General features: G+C 42.9%; 1 non-coding gene across 1 annotated transcript; it reads right to left on the reverse strand.

The window, feature by feature from the left end:
- Positions 1 to 698: 698 nt before the first annotated feature.
- On the reverse strand, positions 699 to 829 carry LOC142425195 (small nucleolar RNA SNORA36 family). The gene has a single exon (XR_012779552.1). It is a non-coding gene; the product is annotated as a small nucleolar RNA SNORA36 family (small nucleolar RNA).
- Between the last annotated feature and the right edge of the window lie 14736 nt (positions 830 to 15565).

Genomic DNA, 15565 nt, shown 5'->3' on the forward strand with positions numbered 1-15565 from the left:
TCTTACAATAAACTAAATAATCTCAAATTAGTATTTTTCTAATGGAAACTTTTATTTTCAATATTCATTATATTCATTAATTAGAATTCTACTGTAAGAAAGTGTTCTCCCTCCTTCCTCATTCAGTTACAAAGGGTAGTAGTGAGTTTATGGAATATTCCATTATCTTTTTATTTCACTTATCCAAGAACTTTTTGAAACCCAGTTGCATTTATTTATATCACTATGGATTCTATAAGTTATAACCCAAATTTATCATTTTTTATCAAATTTATCATTATTTCCCAAGATTAGGAAGAGACAAGAGAATTTATTTCCTCCACACAATTTTCTTATTAAGTTGACTGTCATTCAAGTTGGCTGCTATGTCCTCTCAAATCTAGTTTATTCTTTTCCGATTTTTAATTTTGTGAAAATTTAGGTGGCTCCACAGTTTCCCATTCAAAGGCATTGATTCTTCTCCGGTCTTCTTTATGCAGTGTCCGACTTTCCCATGCACATGACGTGCTTGCAAACCCCTTGGCCTGGCCAGGCCCACCCTGTCCTCAAAGTGACAGTCCTGCTCTTCAGCACTTTAAGGAGATCTGATGCAGTAGATTTTCCCAGTGCCATGCATGGTGTGATTTCTTGACTGCTGCTTCCATGAGCATGGATTATGGATCCAAGCAAGATAGAATTCCTTTTTTTTTAATTAAAAAAGATGTAGTCTGAGAACAAAGTGAATAGAATAATATTTTCTACCCAGTCATTTTTCCAAGCCTGTTTTAATGTCCCAAAGTTTAATTCGCAGAACAGGGAAGCTGCCCTGAACTAAACTCAACATTTGGAAAGGATGGAACTCTTTACTTCAGTCTCTTCTCCGGTTGGCACCAATGTTACCTATTGGTCTAGTTGGGAGAAATTTGGTTTCCTTTACATTGAATCGCAATCCATACTGAAGCCTACAGTCTTTGAACTTAATCAGCAAGTGTTTCAAGTCCTCCTTGCTTTAGGCAAGCAAAATTGTGTTACCTGCATATCACAGGTGGTTAAGAAGGCTTCCTCCAATCTTCATGCCCCATTCTTCTTCATTTAGTACAGCTTCTCAGATTGTTTGCTCAGCAGACAGGTTGAATAAGTACAGTGAAAGAATACAATCCTGACACCCACCTTTTCTGATTTGAAACCATGTCGTCCTTCCTCGTTCTGTTCCAACTACGGCCTCTCGCTCTGGGTGCAGATTCCACATGAGTACTGCGAAGTGTTTTTGAATCCCCACTCTTCCCCATGCTGTCCATAGTTTGATAGATAATCCACCAGACCAATGTCTTTGCATGGTCAGTAAACACAAGTAACCCTCTCTGTCATTCTCTGCTTTCAGCCAAGCTCCATCTAACCTGAGTAATGACATCTTTTGTTCCACATCCTCCTCTGAATATACCTTAAATTTCTAGCAACTCCGTGTTGATGCATGTGTACACCCATTGTTGAATGATCTTCATCAAAATTCTGCTTACAGCTCTCTTCCTGTCTCTGGCCCTCCGGGAGCAGCAGGCATCGGTGTAGACATGGCCAAGTTCGAGAACCACTCCACCGACAACAGTCTTGGAAATGGCACAGAAACGCATCAAGAAACCCCAGTCACAACAATACGAAATCTCTTTAGGAGGTGGACCCCAAGTTCCTGAGGCACATACGCTTTCCCAAGAAGCACAAGAAGAGCCTGAAGACAATACAAGTCAACTACGCCAAGCCAGCAGTTGCTCACACCCAGGCTATCGAGGCTCTTGTGAAGAAGCCCAGGGAGGTCAAGGCTAAGATCACAACGGGTTTCAACCGTCAGCTCAGCGACTGGCCTACATGGCACACCCCAAGCTTGGCAAGCGGGCTTGGGTAATATTGCCAAGGCTCTGAGACTCTGCCAGCCTAAGACCAAGGCACAAAGCAAGGTCAACGCTTCGGTCAAGGCCTGGACTCCCACTCAAGCTCCAAAAAGAGCGCAGGCTCCCACAAAATAAAGTCTGAGGTGGAGAGGGACTGGTGTGAGCCATGGGCTGCTGTCTCTGTGGTGCTGCTGTCCTCCTGTGATGTTTGTACAAACAAGCCCAGGCAGCGCTTTTAAATATATATATTTTTTACTTACATATGATATCAGTGATATAGTGATATTGTTTGATAATTTCCACGTTCCGCTGATTCACCTTTCCGTGGAGTTGATACCAAAATGAATCTCTTCCAGCCGGTTTGGCCAGGTAGCTGTCTTCCAAGTTTCTTGGTGTACTGTAGCTAATTGAGTGCTTCCAGTGCTTCATCAGCTTGTTGGACCTTGTCCACTGGTATCCCATCAGTTCCTAGAGGCTTGTTTTTGCTAATGTCTGCAGTTCATCTTGGGCTTCTTCCTTCGGAACTATAAGATCTTGAGCATGTGCTACCCCTTAAAATGGTTGAAAGTTGACCAGTTCGCTATGGTCCAGCGACTCTGAATTTCTGCCATCTTCTTTCGATGCTTCGTGCATTGTTCATTATTCTGCCCACAGACTTTTTCCATATCACAACTCAAGGCTTACCTTTTTCCAATTTGATAAGTGCTGAATGTGTCTTTCCTTTTGGCCTTCTAGTTTTAGGTCTTTTCACAGTTCATTATCATTCTTTACTTTGTCCTCTTGGGCTGACATTGAATTTTTCCCTTCAGCTATTTCTCCCATTTGCTTTAGCTGCTCTATGTTCAAGAGCAAGTTTCAGAGTGCTTGTGACATCTGCTTTAATCTTTTCTTTCATTCCTGACTTTTTCATGACCTTTTGCTTGCTTCATGCATGATGTTCTCTATGTCATCCCACAACTTGTCAGGTCTTCTGTCATTAGTACTCAAGGATTCAAATAGATTCTTGAGAGACTCTCCGTGATTTCTTTCCATGACAGAGTGGATTTGGGTATTCCATCTGGAAAAGCCCCTGGGAGCAGTCACTGTCTATATTGCTGAAAAAAAGTTATTTGCACTGAAAATGCATGTCTTACCATGTATGATGAAATATGTGCATACATTAAGGAGCCGAGGTACCACAGTGGAGCACACATTGAGCTGCTAAATGCAAGGTCAGCAATTGACAATCACCTGCTGCCCTGATAGAGAAAGCTCGGGCTTTCTACTCCCATGAAGACTTGCAGCCTCAGAAACCCTTGAGAGTAGTAGTTAGTTCACTCTGTTCTAGAGGGCCACTGTGAGCCTGAATCTACTCAAAGGCAGTGGATTTTTTATGTTTTTTTATTATACATCAATATACATTAGTGTGTGCATATACACACATCTATATTTATTTCTATACCTAGTCAGCTATATGTATGAGGTCTTAAAAGTTTCTGGGGGAAAAGTAATGAACTTTTTTTTCCCATTTTTCATGAATTCATACTGAAAACTGCGATTTCAATCCAACACCACAAAACTCAATCTAGCTCTGCTCCTTTTCCTTATTTGTAACTTCTCTCTCTGACAGTGAGAACCCCAACTCTCATAAGCCACAATACATTTCTTATTTCTTCAACAGTCGTATCCACAGAAAGTACTTTCAAAATTGCAAACCCATGTCCCCAGGAGAAGCAAGTTTACTAACCATCTGTGGTAGTTCCATAATCTGGTGTCAATTTGGGACTTGAGAGGATTAAGAGTGAAGGGGTGGAGTCCAGTCTGTCAATCGGGTCATAGCCAGTGAGGCCTCTGTGTGGGCACGGCCTTCTCCTGAGAATTCTGGGAACTCTGGTATTTCCTCCTTAGAGGCAAGAAATAGACTCTCTCTCTCTCAGCTCACTCCCTGGGAGACATTGCAGCTGACAAGACACATGGAACTACCTAGTGCCCTGAGCTGGAGAAGCCGCATGGACCTACCCTGATGTAGACAGACCTCTGAAGCCAGAGAAGCCATGTAGAGACCCCTGTCAGCACTGAGATGCTTACAATGCCAGCCACTAGATCCAAAGACTTTCTACCACTGTGATCGCCCTGCATTCAGCATCTTTGCATGTGTTTCATGAGTCTGAAGAGGACTTTATTTATTGATATCAGACAAATGGGCTAATATTGGACTTACGGGCTTGGAATGGACTGGGTGGAATGCTTTCTTAATATACAATTACCCTTTATATAAAACTCTCTCTTATACACCTATGAGTTTCTATGGATTTGTTCCTCTAGTCTACCCAGACTAACACACCATTATACAATATTTCTGACCAGGGCTAGTTTTTATTCGTTTCTTTTGTCACTGGCCTTACAGCGCACAGTGAAAATACTATTTCCCGAGATTGGTTGGGTTAGTTCTCTCCTCCGCCCCTTCAGTGTGGTGATGGTGTCCATTTAATACAGTCAAGCTCATTTCTTGCCTTTCATATTCCATTTTGGTTTCTCCTCGCAGCCTGGCTGGTTTGAATTGCCTATTCGTTTGAGGTGGATGTGTAACGATATATACATAACGCATCAAACAACCAAAGCCAGACCGAAAGACAGACTTCAAGAAGAGCCCCTCTGCCGACCTCCCTACTACCTGCCCATTCTCCGTTTCATCTCCTTTCCTCCGCTGAACAGGTACAGCTCTGCTTTCTGCGGTGCCTTTCCTTTCGGCAGGAAGCAGCTTACCTTCTGCAGTGCTTGTCTTTTCTCACAGTTTTGTTTTTCACTGTTATCCCGACCATTCTTGCATGGTTGCTTATCCACATGAACTTTAGTACCAACTCAGCTCCATAAAAGCGCTATTGGCATTTTTATTGGCATTGCATTAAGTCTAAAGATTAATTTAGGGTGGATTGACATCTTTATAATGTTGACATTCTTATCCAAGAATAAAGACTCCTTTTCAATTTGTGTGTGTATGTATCCTTTTAAATTTCTACAGACAGATTTGCATATTTATTATCAAGTTTATTCCTGATATTTAATATTTTTATTGCTATTAAAATGGGATTTTTCTCTTCCTTTTATGGACCCTAACTGGTTGTTGCTTATGTATATAATGGCTATTAATTTTTGGCATGTTATGCTATATTTTAAATGTCAAAAAATAATACTGTGGTGAACCTTTGTGCTGAAAGGGAACACCAACAATGCTGCCATTCCCGATCCCCAAAACTCAAACACTCACTGCCATTGAGCGGATGCTGACCCTGCAGGACAGCAAAGAACTTCCCCCGTGAGTTTCCCTTTCCGAAACCATAACTCTTTTCAGGAGGAGAAAGCCCCATCTTTCTCCCAAGGAGCAGTTGGTGGTTTCAAACTGCTGGCCTTGCAGTTAGCGACCCAAGAGGCAACCATACAGCCACCAGGGTTCCTAAAATTGAGCGCCATCGTTTCTCCCAAATTAGGCTCTATAAGACAGTCTGCAGCCCTGACACTACAAGGTTAGCTGTGGGTGGCTCCCTTCCCCAAGGTTTTTGTCAGTGAAGAAAAGAGGTAAATGGTCTTTTAAAGTGATACCATTATTTCTAAAACTGCATTTTCCCACCGGAAAGACAAAATCACAGCCAAAGTGACCAGTCCTTGGGGAAGCCAGGGAAGGAGGCCTTTTGTGGGAAAAAGAAGTGTAGACATGTTGAATCTGAGGTGGCAACAGAATATAAAATGAAATTCTTCTGGGATATGTGGGGATACAAAACTAGGGATGTCAGGAAGTTGGGCTTTTTCAACCCACACATGGGTGATGATGGAAACCAGAAAGTGGAATGTGACCTCTAAGGGTCTGGGGAAAAAAATCCCCAAACTCAAGGTCATGGAATTTATCCTGCCTCAGAGCAACCCCGCAGGAGGAGTCAGACTGCGGCTGGAGAGCAGCCAAGCGGGAATGCCCGTCAACGGGAAACTCTGGGGAAGACTCCGGGAGTTGTAACGAAAATGAGGCCTAAGGAACTGTCACTTTAACAAAGCGTCTCCAGACTCTATACCCATTCTCTTTTTTTAATCATTTTATGGGAGGCTTATACAATTCTTATCACAATCCATCCATCCATCGTGTCAAGCACATATGTACATTTGTTGCCATCATCATTCTCAAAACACTTCCTTTCTACTTGAGCCCTTGGTATAGACCCATTCTTAACACCCCTTCAGGACAGGGTAGAACTGTGCATTTCCAAGACTGTAGACTCTTTACAGGAGTAGAAACCTGTGCTTTCTCCCAAAGGGTTGGTGGTTTCAAACTGCTGAACTTGGGGGATTGTAACCAATGCTTAACCCCTACACCACCAGGCCTCCTGAGGACATGCCATTCAATGGAGATGATGCCAGTGTTTCCCTACATGTGGTCCCCAACATTTTAGTTCCTTCAGGATGATAGTATTTTTATTTTTAATGTGGTACAGGAAAAGACGAAGTTTGGATACACTGAGTCAACAAAGTTAAACTAGTTTCTTCACTGCAGGACTTCTCTGAGGGATCCACATGGCCAAATAAGTTGTGTGTTTCCACCAGAGATCCAAGTGGACTTTTTTCCCAAAAGGATTTCTTAGAGCCTAGGTGCTTGAAACTCATTTTGGAAATTGTAGAACATCCGGCAAACCAGTTTTCCTTAGCCTCCTCTCTACCCTCCCAAGTCAAACACAGAATCTAGGATTTTCATTTTCATTCGACAGAAAACAGCGTTTTCTAACTCTATGCCCTTGTGCCATTTTCCCAGCACAGCCTGAGCTGAACAGCGTGCTGACAATTCTGAGCAGGAGAGCATGGGAGAAAGAGGGCGGAGGGAAAGGTGGGGCTCTGTTGGGGGGCAGGGAAAAGAAGGAAGAGCCACCCGAGTCAAGAGGTCCAGGACTATGTGAAAACTCAAATGCAACCTGACAGCTTCAGTTCCCAAGGTGTCTCCGCCAGGAAGGTCAGAAAGGTCCCGTGGTCCTCAGAAGTAGACCCCAAACCCTAAAAGTAGGGCAGTTGCCGGCTGTTTGCAGAAGGGAAGAGCCGACCAGGGCCTTTCCAGCGGAAACAGGCAACAGGGCAGGCAGTTAAGACGCGCACGGTTACTGAGCTCCTATTTCTCAAACAGAAAATGGGCCAGACCCCAAGTCAGTGCGAGAAAACTCAAAATGAAATCTGCCTACCAACAACCAAAAAACATTTTTAATCACTCCTCAAAAAGCACTTTCTTTATTAGCAAAGAAAAGGTGCACTTTTCAATGAGGACTTTGAAAGAAATTTAAATGATAGTGGAATCCAGGTAGCAAACGGTTGGGTGGATTTATCATCAATCTATTCACGGAGCTGTAACATTCTTTTAGATAGAAGTCAGCGTGTGATATTTCGCGTGGTATCTTGTAGTCGGCTGGAAGTTCAGGGGGATGACAAGCACTTTCTTCCCGATACTCATGCAGGGTTCTTCACCTGAAGGTATTGCACAGCCTAGACATAAGTGCATATATGATATAGTCCAATGGGGCAAGGCATGCTTCATGGAATGTCACCTACTTTTAGCTCCTTAATTTGCTCAAGTTCGGAGTCAGTCCTAGCAGGAGGGTTATTCTGAGTGATATCCAGGACAACTAGAGTTACCCTGAACTAGGTCTTCCCCACTATGATCTCCTTCCTGCATGCCTAATCAGCATCTTTTATGCAATCATCCCCGACATTTTTGTAACCCATCTCCTCTCCTAGGATACCTTGGAAATCAAGCCCTCCTGATTAGAGTCTTGCTCATCAGTTGAGTCCTCAGCTGCTGCTCCTCACCTCCCACCACCCCCACCTCTGCACTCACCTGGCTTGCAACTGGACATTAATCTTTCAGTCACTGGTCGTCCCCCACTTGACTTCACTTATCATCCATTGGTAAACATTCCCACCATCATGCTTCACCCACAGCACCCAACATTTCTAATATCAGCATTAATAGAATAAGATCAATGTTCATAACAGCTCCTTGGATATTATTAGTTGGGTTACTGACCACTCCCAGCCCCCATCCTAGCCCTACTTGTACCATTTTCACTTGCAGGTTGCCCAGAAAGAGCGCTCAAAACACCGGTTCTTTTCTTGAATTCTTTATTGCTTATTGGAAGGCTATAAAAATAAATCACAAGTTTTATAATGTCTGACCAGTAATTTCATTAATTTAGTACTTGAAGATCTAATCATGCTGCTTATTGGATCTGTTGACTCTCATTCATAGTCAATTATTCCTCTGTGTGTTTTAAAATTTCGATATGTTCAACTTGCGCTAGAAAATCCTATGTAACTGGGGTTTAGGGCATGTCTTCCTAGGAAGGCTTTGCATTTGCTTCTGACAAGCACTATGAAGGTATGATCCATCTAGTGTAGACTGGTTGATTTCTCACTTTGGGGGAGAAGGCTTCTTGGACTTCTCTAACAGGTGTAAATTCACTGCACCCTAGTGGTGTAGTGGTTACGAATTGGGCTGCTAACCATAAAGTCAACAGTTCAAAACCACCAGCCAGGTCCGAGGAAGGAAAAAGAGTTACAGTCTTGAGTTGTTAGATCCCGCTCTATACCTTCCTTACCTACTTGTCCCATTATGCTGTCTCCAAGATGATTCACAAGCTAGCAGTCAGGCAAATACTTCAATGGGCTTCATGAGTCCCAGAGAATATACCCCAAACCCAAATGTCCCAAGAAGAATGGAGGAGACTTGGTGTTCAACATAACCGAGGCTGGGAACATGACATGATTCCTGAGACGGAACCGCATATTTTCCTCCTTAGACAACCGCTTCCAAAAGAGCAACAAAAAATGAAGACTACATAGGGATTTCCAATTAAATCTTTTTCAAGTTTAATGTTCATGTGTATATATGGTGTCATGTTCAGTGAATACTTGTAAATTATACAGATCATCCACCATATGAGCTGTATTCTTCACAGCAACACAGCTCAGTTACATGTAACTGCAAATAGATTCTTATACGATGTTTCCGGCATAATTCAGTTTAGTCAGTGTTTTAGAGGATAGGTGAATTGTCTGTTGGACTTTTACCTGTTGTGTTTATAATAAAGGGTCTGTGTTCCATTTATTACTATTTGGGAGGAGGGAGAAGTTACAGTCCTGAAACTCACAGGGATACCTCTACCCTGCCCTAGAGGGTCGCTTTGAGGTGGTCCTAACTCAATAGCAGCGTTTTTTGTCTGTTTTGTTGTTTGTTTGTTTGTTTGTTTGTAGGATTGTGGTTATGAACCCTAAGAGGATACTATCTTCACGCCATCTAGAGAACAAGTGAAAACCGTCAAGCTTTCTTGTTAAGTTCCTGTATTGGAAGGCAGAGTTTTGCTAGTCATTTGCTAGTCACCAGGAGCCTGGTGGTGCAGTGATTATGCCTTGCGCTGTGATCTGCATGAGTCGCAGGTCAAAGCCACCAGCAGCTCCACAAGAGAAAGATTGGGATTTCTACTCCCATAAACCGTTACAGTTTAGGAAACTCACAGGGGGCTCGCTATGGGTCAGCCTTGACTCGATAGCTGTGAGTTTGGTTCCTTGAAGTTGGCCCGTCCCTGAAGGATTCTACCTTTTCAAGGTTCTAGCATTCTGTGAGGGTCTAACTTGAGACAGGTTCAAAGCTTCTTGTGTTCTTACATAAGATAATAAAATCCAAGACTATTCTCTCCAGGGGAGCAATCACATCAGCTTCCATCATTCCATTTTGGCTTGCAATTCCCATTGGGGGAGTGATGGGAAGAGAGAATCATCAGCATCGGCTGATTCCTGTGAGACCCAGGTCTGACTCCTTCTCTCTCCAAACTTCTCTTTGACCAATTTTGATGCCACTTGTCCCCCAACCGCATTCTCTACTTTTCTGCTGAATTTGATAATCCAGTGAAATGACATACAGACCTCACAGACAATATTTGTGACTGTGGAATTTGTGTTTAAAGGATTAGAAATTATTCAGATCTACTTGCTGCACGTGACCTCGAACACTCACCCCGGTAAAACCTGGCTAAGAGCTTACGGGGTATGTGGCGAAGGAAAATGCCCACTGAGAAGAGAGAAGAGAATGCCCCAAAGTTGCTCAACAGACTTGAAAACAATCTCACAGTAGACGGTGATGGTCGATGAAAGATGCGCAAGAGAGAGCAACCGTTGTGGGGCCCAGACATCGCCCAGGGAAGATGCAGTGTGAGGTGAATGAAGAAGAAGGTGATGATGACAGGAAAATAAGGGACTGATATTGAGAGGAATAAAAAAAACCTTCTAGACCAGCATGGACAGTACTCAGTACGGATGAACCCCAGGTAGAGAAAAAACTGAAGACAAACTGAGAAAAAGAGAAAGGGGAAACAAAGCAGTGAAAGGCTGAGCCTGACAGACTCTGGAAACGTCACCATAACGGAGGGGGCGGGGAGGTGTTTGATAAAAACCTCTGCCTGGATTCCAGCTTCCACCCACTGACACGATGTATTTTACCTTTATTGAGTCTCTTCCTTTGAGTCAAACCTCATAGAACTCAAGTTCACCTGGAGAACAGGAATAAACAGTTTTAATTGGAGGGGCTTTATTATCCAGGTGCGTTCCGATGTCATCTGTCAAGTATTCGTCTCATTGTGATAATTTGTTCTTGCAACTTCATAAGGAGAGTCAGTAAGTGCCTACGTACCGACAAATCTGAGATCATTCACATTGACCCGCAACGATTATGCAAACACAACTGTAAAAGATAATGTCCTTGGCTCTTAGGAAGTGTGCTTGTTTGAAGTTTAAGTTTTGTTGAATTCAGAATTAAAATTATTTTGGTGTGTTAAAAAAAAAAAGAAAAGAAAAATGATTCAGGATACAGTTCTTCTATCAGAACAACCTCTTCTCAACCTTGCCAAGCAGGCCTCTCTGCTCCTTGGCCCCTTGGGCCCCAGACTGTGTCCTATCAGGCAAGGCTTATAAAATGCTTTAGATCCTCCAGTAAGTGCCCAGAGGCGCCCCACTCCGTCAGAAAGCCTAGGGCAGAAGCAGTTCAGCTCTCTCACTTCATGAGTCAGCAAACCTAGCTCCACAAAGTGTCAGAAGACAAGCACTCTGTCAGCAAGCCTCTTGCCCACAGGCACCCAGCTCTCTTGCTCTGTGCATGAGAGAGCCCACTCTGCCTCCCAGTCTCCCATGGCTTCAGCCTCTGCTGCCCTACTTCTCTGCCCCTGCTTCTTGCTCTCTCTTTTTCCCCAGTGTTCCAGCTCTCTATTTTTCTGGGTCTTGGAGGTTCTCAACACAGGGATCCTAGATCCAGAGGACAGGATCCACTCTTTTTTATTTTTTAATCATTTCATTGGGAGCTCTTACAGATATCATAATATTCCATGGTTCAATCACATCAAGCAGTGTTGTACAATTGATACCACACTCAGTTTTAAAACATTTTCTTCCTTCCTGCACTCCTTTGATATCTCCTCCCCTTTATTCCCCCCCCCCCCTCCCGTGACCATCCACTTTTGGCTCTTCTTTCTTGGTAGTAGGGAGGTCCCTTCTGTCTGCCTCTGGGATGTTTCATTTTAAACCCAGAGGGATGGCAATCCTCTTGTTAGGGTTCCAGCCACCCTATCTTGCATAGAGCCCCATAACATCATTTCAGGAGGGTCACAAGTCTAGAGTGAGAAAGATCATATCAAAGTGACCCATTACACTGAGAGATGTTTTTGTTTTATATGGAATTTCTCAGGGTTTTCTAGTGGGAGAGTTTTTCAGATCATTTTAACTAGAACGGAAGGAGAAGTGTCAGTGTGCCTTTTAAATAAGCCAGTATATATCACTATAATTACAAACTAGTTAATATATTTTAAGTATATTTTAAAAAAGTATAACCAGAAAACAAAGTCACTGCCATTGAGCCAATTCTGACTCACAGTGACCCTATAGGACAGGGTAGAACTAGCCTGTGGGTTTCTGACTCTATCACTTTTTACGGGAGTAGAAAGCTCTTTCTCCCACAGACAGGTTGGTGGTTTTGAACTGCTGATCTGGCTGTGAGCAGCCTAACTTGTAACTGCTATGCCACCAGTATGCTCACGGAAGATAACTGACCTGACTAATGAAGGCGTTTCAGGAAGTATTTTACTGTAGTTTCTGTCTTCGCTGTGTATCAGAAGACCTACACCGTAACTTCCGCTGTGGGAAAGAGTAAAGTACTATTCATTTCCTACTATCTCTTCCCAAGTCTTTATATGCCCACTATCATTCTTGTTTAAGCCATTATCTCATATCAAAACTTCTGAAATAGACCCTTAATTGACTTTCCTGTGTCCAGTCTCTCCTGACTCCAAGTCGTTCCACAGGGAAACCACTATATTAATCTTTGTAAAATGCTGCCCTCATGGTAGCATGCTTTCTGCGTATCTTCTGAGAGTTCTCTATGCAAATGACTACTCACTCTCCCCCATTCTCATTTTATTTGTTCGTAATTTCCCTCTCATTTAGAAGGCCCTTCTGCTTCCCTCTCTCTGCCTTTCCAGCTCCCACCCATCCTTAAAGACCCTGCATTGATCTTCCATCTGGAAGTATTTCCTCTCCTCCCTCACTGGAAGCAATTTGGGCCTCTTTAGTATCTCGTATGTGAAATATTCATATTGCATTTATCATATGGAATACATGTAATCACTAATTTACAAAGAGGTTTGCATTACAAAAACACATCTGTAATTAGCTGCTTAAAATTCTGAGTGCAATTTCCCTTAGAAGTCAGATTATAAATGCTGGTTATATTTTTAAGCTAGATGACAAAATCTATTCAGCCCTTAATGAAACGGAACTAAAGTAGTAATAATACCTCTTAAGAATGTGGGGCCAAAACATACAACTTTCCTCTAGCTCTTTGGTGCTTCCTTCCCCCCACTATCATGACCTCAATTCTACCTTACAAATCGGATTAGACTAGAAAAGGCACACGACTACAGATAAGAGCCCAGAACACGGAGAATCTGGGATGGATAAGCCGCTCAGGGACAACAAGGAGAATCGAGATACCGAAAGGATTGGGGGAAGGTGGGGGGATGAATAACGGGAAAGTGAGTAAGGGGTGACAGAGGACAATGTAAGATATGGCAAAAAATAATCTATAACTTATCAAGGGTTCATGAGGGAGGGTAGGTGGGGTAGGGAGGGGGAAGAAATGCAGAGCTGATATCGGGCTCAAGTGGGAAGAGAATGCTTTGAAAATGATGATGGCGGCATATGTGCAAACGTGCTTGACACACTGGAGGAATATATGGATTGTGATAAGAGATGAAAGAGCCCCCAATAAAAGTATTTTGTGTGTGTGTGGGTGTGTGTGGTGGTGGTGTTTGTTTGTTTTTTTTAACAATTTATTGGGGCTCATACAATTCTTATCACAGTTCATACATATACATACATCAATTGTATAAAGCACATCTGTACAGTCTTTGCCCTAATCATTTTTTCTCCTCTTTTCTTTTTTTACATTTTATTAGGGACTCATACAACTCTTATCACAATCCATACATACACATACATCAATTGTATAAAGCACATCCATACATTCCCTGTCCCAATCATTCTCAAGGCATTTGCTCTCCACTTAAGCCCCTTGCATCAGGTCCTCTTTTTTTTTCCCCTCCCCTTTCCCCCCCCCTCCCAATAAAAGTATTTTTATAAAAAGAAAGAAAGAAGAAAAATGTGGGATCAAACTTTAAGCTGTCCAGGAAAGAGGGAACTGCTGGACATTTTTGACAAAGAAATAATTCGTGTTTAATGTATGAACTATTTATTGGACAATTCCTGAACTCCAGGGCTGTGCCTGGTCCTAGAGGGGACCTAGGAGGGACGCATGCTTGGCCTCGGGGCAGACCTTGCCTCCCTGTTGTTGTGTTGTCCGGCACGGAGTTGATTCCAACTCACATTGACCCGATAGGATGGCATAGAACTTCCCCACCGGGTTTGCTAAGCTAGAATCTCTATGGGAGCAATTCTTTCAGACCTTTTCGCCGACAGAATCGCTGGTTGTTGGATCCACCAACCTGTTAGTTAGCAGGCAGAACCTTCGCCACTGCACGACCAGCTCTCCCTGACCCCTTCTTGGATGTAATCCTCTCCACCTCAGCAGGCCTTTCTCCTAAGCTCTGTAGTTGATGACACAATGACTGCGTGCTGGAAGCAGTGCCATTCAATAAACTAAGAATTTCCAGAGGGAGAAAAATGGATTTTGCTTGCCGTGTTTGGGTGACTGTTTTGTTGTTGTTGTTGTTGTTGTTTGTTTGTTTGGTGATGGTGGTAGCAGTGGAACTGGTGTCTATTTTGTTTTATTTTTTTCCCAGGGAGACCAGATGGTGTGTTGGGGAGAGTAGATTATAAACTGGAGCAGGGACGTAAAAGTGGGCATGCTGGTGGGACACCAGACAGAGTCCTGCAGAGGAAATACCGTGCGAGCCTTGTGGGGAGAATGAGAACCTGGACCTCGCCTGAGATTTGGGGGTCATCGGTATACCAAGGTTAACGGTTCTCACCATAGGTGTGAACAAGGTCATTTTTGTAAGTATGGGATACTCGAAAGATTTTTTTTTTACACTGACTGTATAGCTTTGTATTTTGTTTTGCTCTGTTTTTGTTTGTTTGTTTGTTTGTTTCCTTAAGGGAATTTTGTAACAGTAACTGGTTTGCTCCCTAAAGGCAGACACTTTTCCAATTCAACTTTACACCCCCATAAAGACTTGCATACTATGCAGATTCAATAAATATTTGTCAATTGTTCCACTGTGTCAATGTTAGATTCTGAGACACATCAATAATTTCCCTAGGGTTAATAAAAGTAATTGTAAACAGTTGAGCAGTCTGATGTACCACAGGCTGACTAAATATAGCAATAATAGCTACCACATTCGTTAAAATAACAGCTAAACTGCTGTATACAATTTGGCATTAAAGACTAATTAAATAATAATGCAATTCTTTCCAGCCAAGCTGGCTTACTCCTTGTTCTGGCATCGGCCTTGAATGTTGCTGCTCCCATGCCTCTACCGAGTCCTTTTATCCCGCCTAGCTAGACCACGTGGTCCCTTCCAAGAGTCTTCTATACGTTGCTAACTTCTTCCAAGTCCCACGCCCTCAGGTCCCATCTGTGAAGGCCTTCCTGAACACTACAGCCCTAGATGATCATGCCTACCTCTCCTGGCCCCTCATCTTTGTACATATTGCTGTTTTCTTTCTTCTTCTTCTTTTTTCAATCTATATTAACTATCTCCCTAAACATATTGAAAGAGATTCTTTGAAACCTCCTAGTATGCTCCTGATCTGGCACCATATGGTAATCATAACTCTTTGATACTGATGCTGATTAAAGGACTTTCTTGTTATTGTCAGCCGCCATCGACTGGGTCCCTCAGTCATGGTGACCCTGTGCACAACAGAGCAAAGCATCATCCAGGCCTGTGCCATCTTTTCATTGGTTGATTTTGGAAATTGGTGGTCAAGCCAATTTGTCTCAGGCTAGAATAACTGCTGAAATCATAAACACTGAATATGTCATAGATTGTTAAAGTGTGTGGGGAGGTGGGGGGGACTTTGAAACGTCACCATAGTACTTAGCAGATAATGCTCACATGTCCTCCAATGGACTATATAAGCTAATCAGAGTCTCCCAATTAGAAGTATCCAGACAACTACAAAAATGAGGTCTC

Source organism: Tenrec ecaudatus, chromosome 13 (genome assembly GCF_050624435.1).
Source record: "Tenrec ecaudatus isolate mTenEca1 chromosome 13, mTenEca1.hap1, whole genome shotgun sequence".
Lineage (NCBI taxonomy): Eukaryota > Metazoa > Chordata > Mammalia > Afrosoricida > Tenrecidae > Tenrec > Tenrec ecaudatus.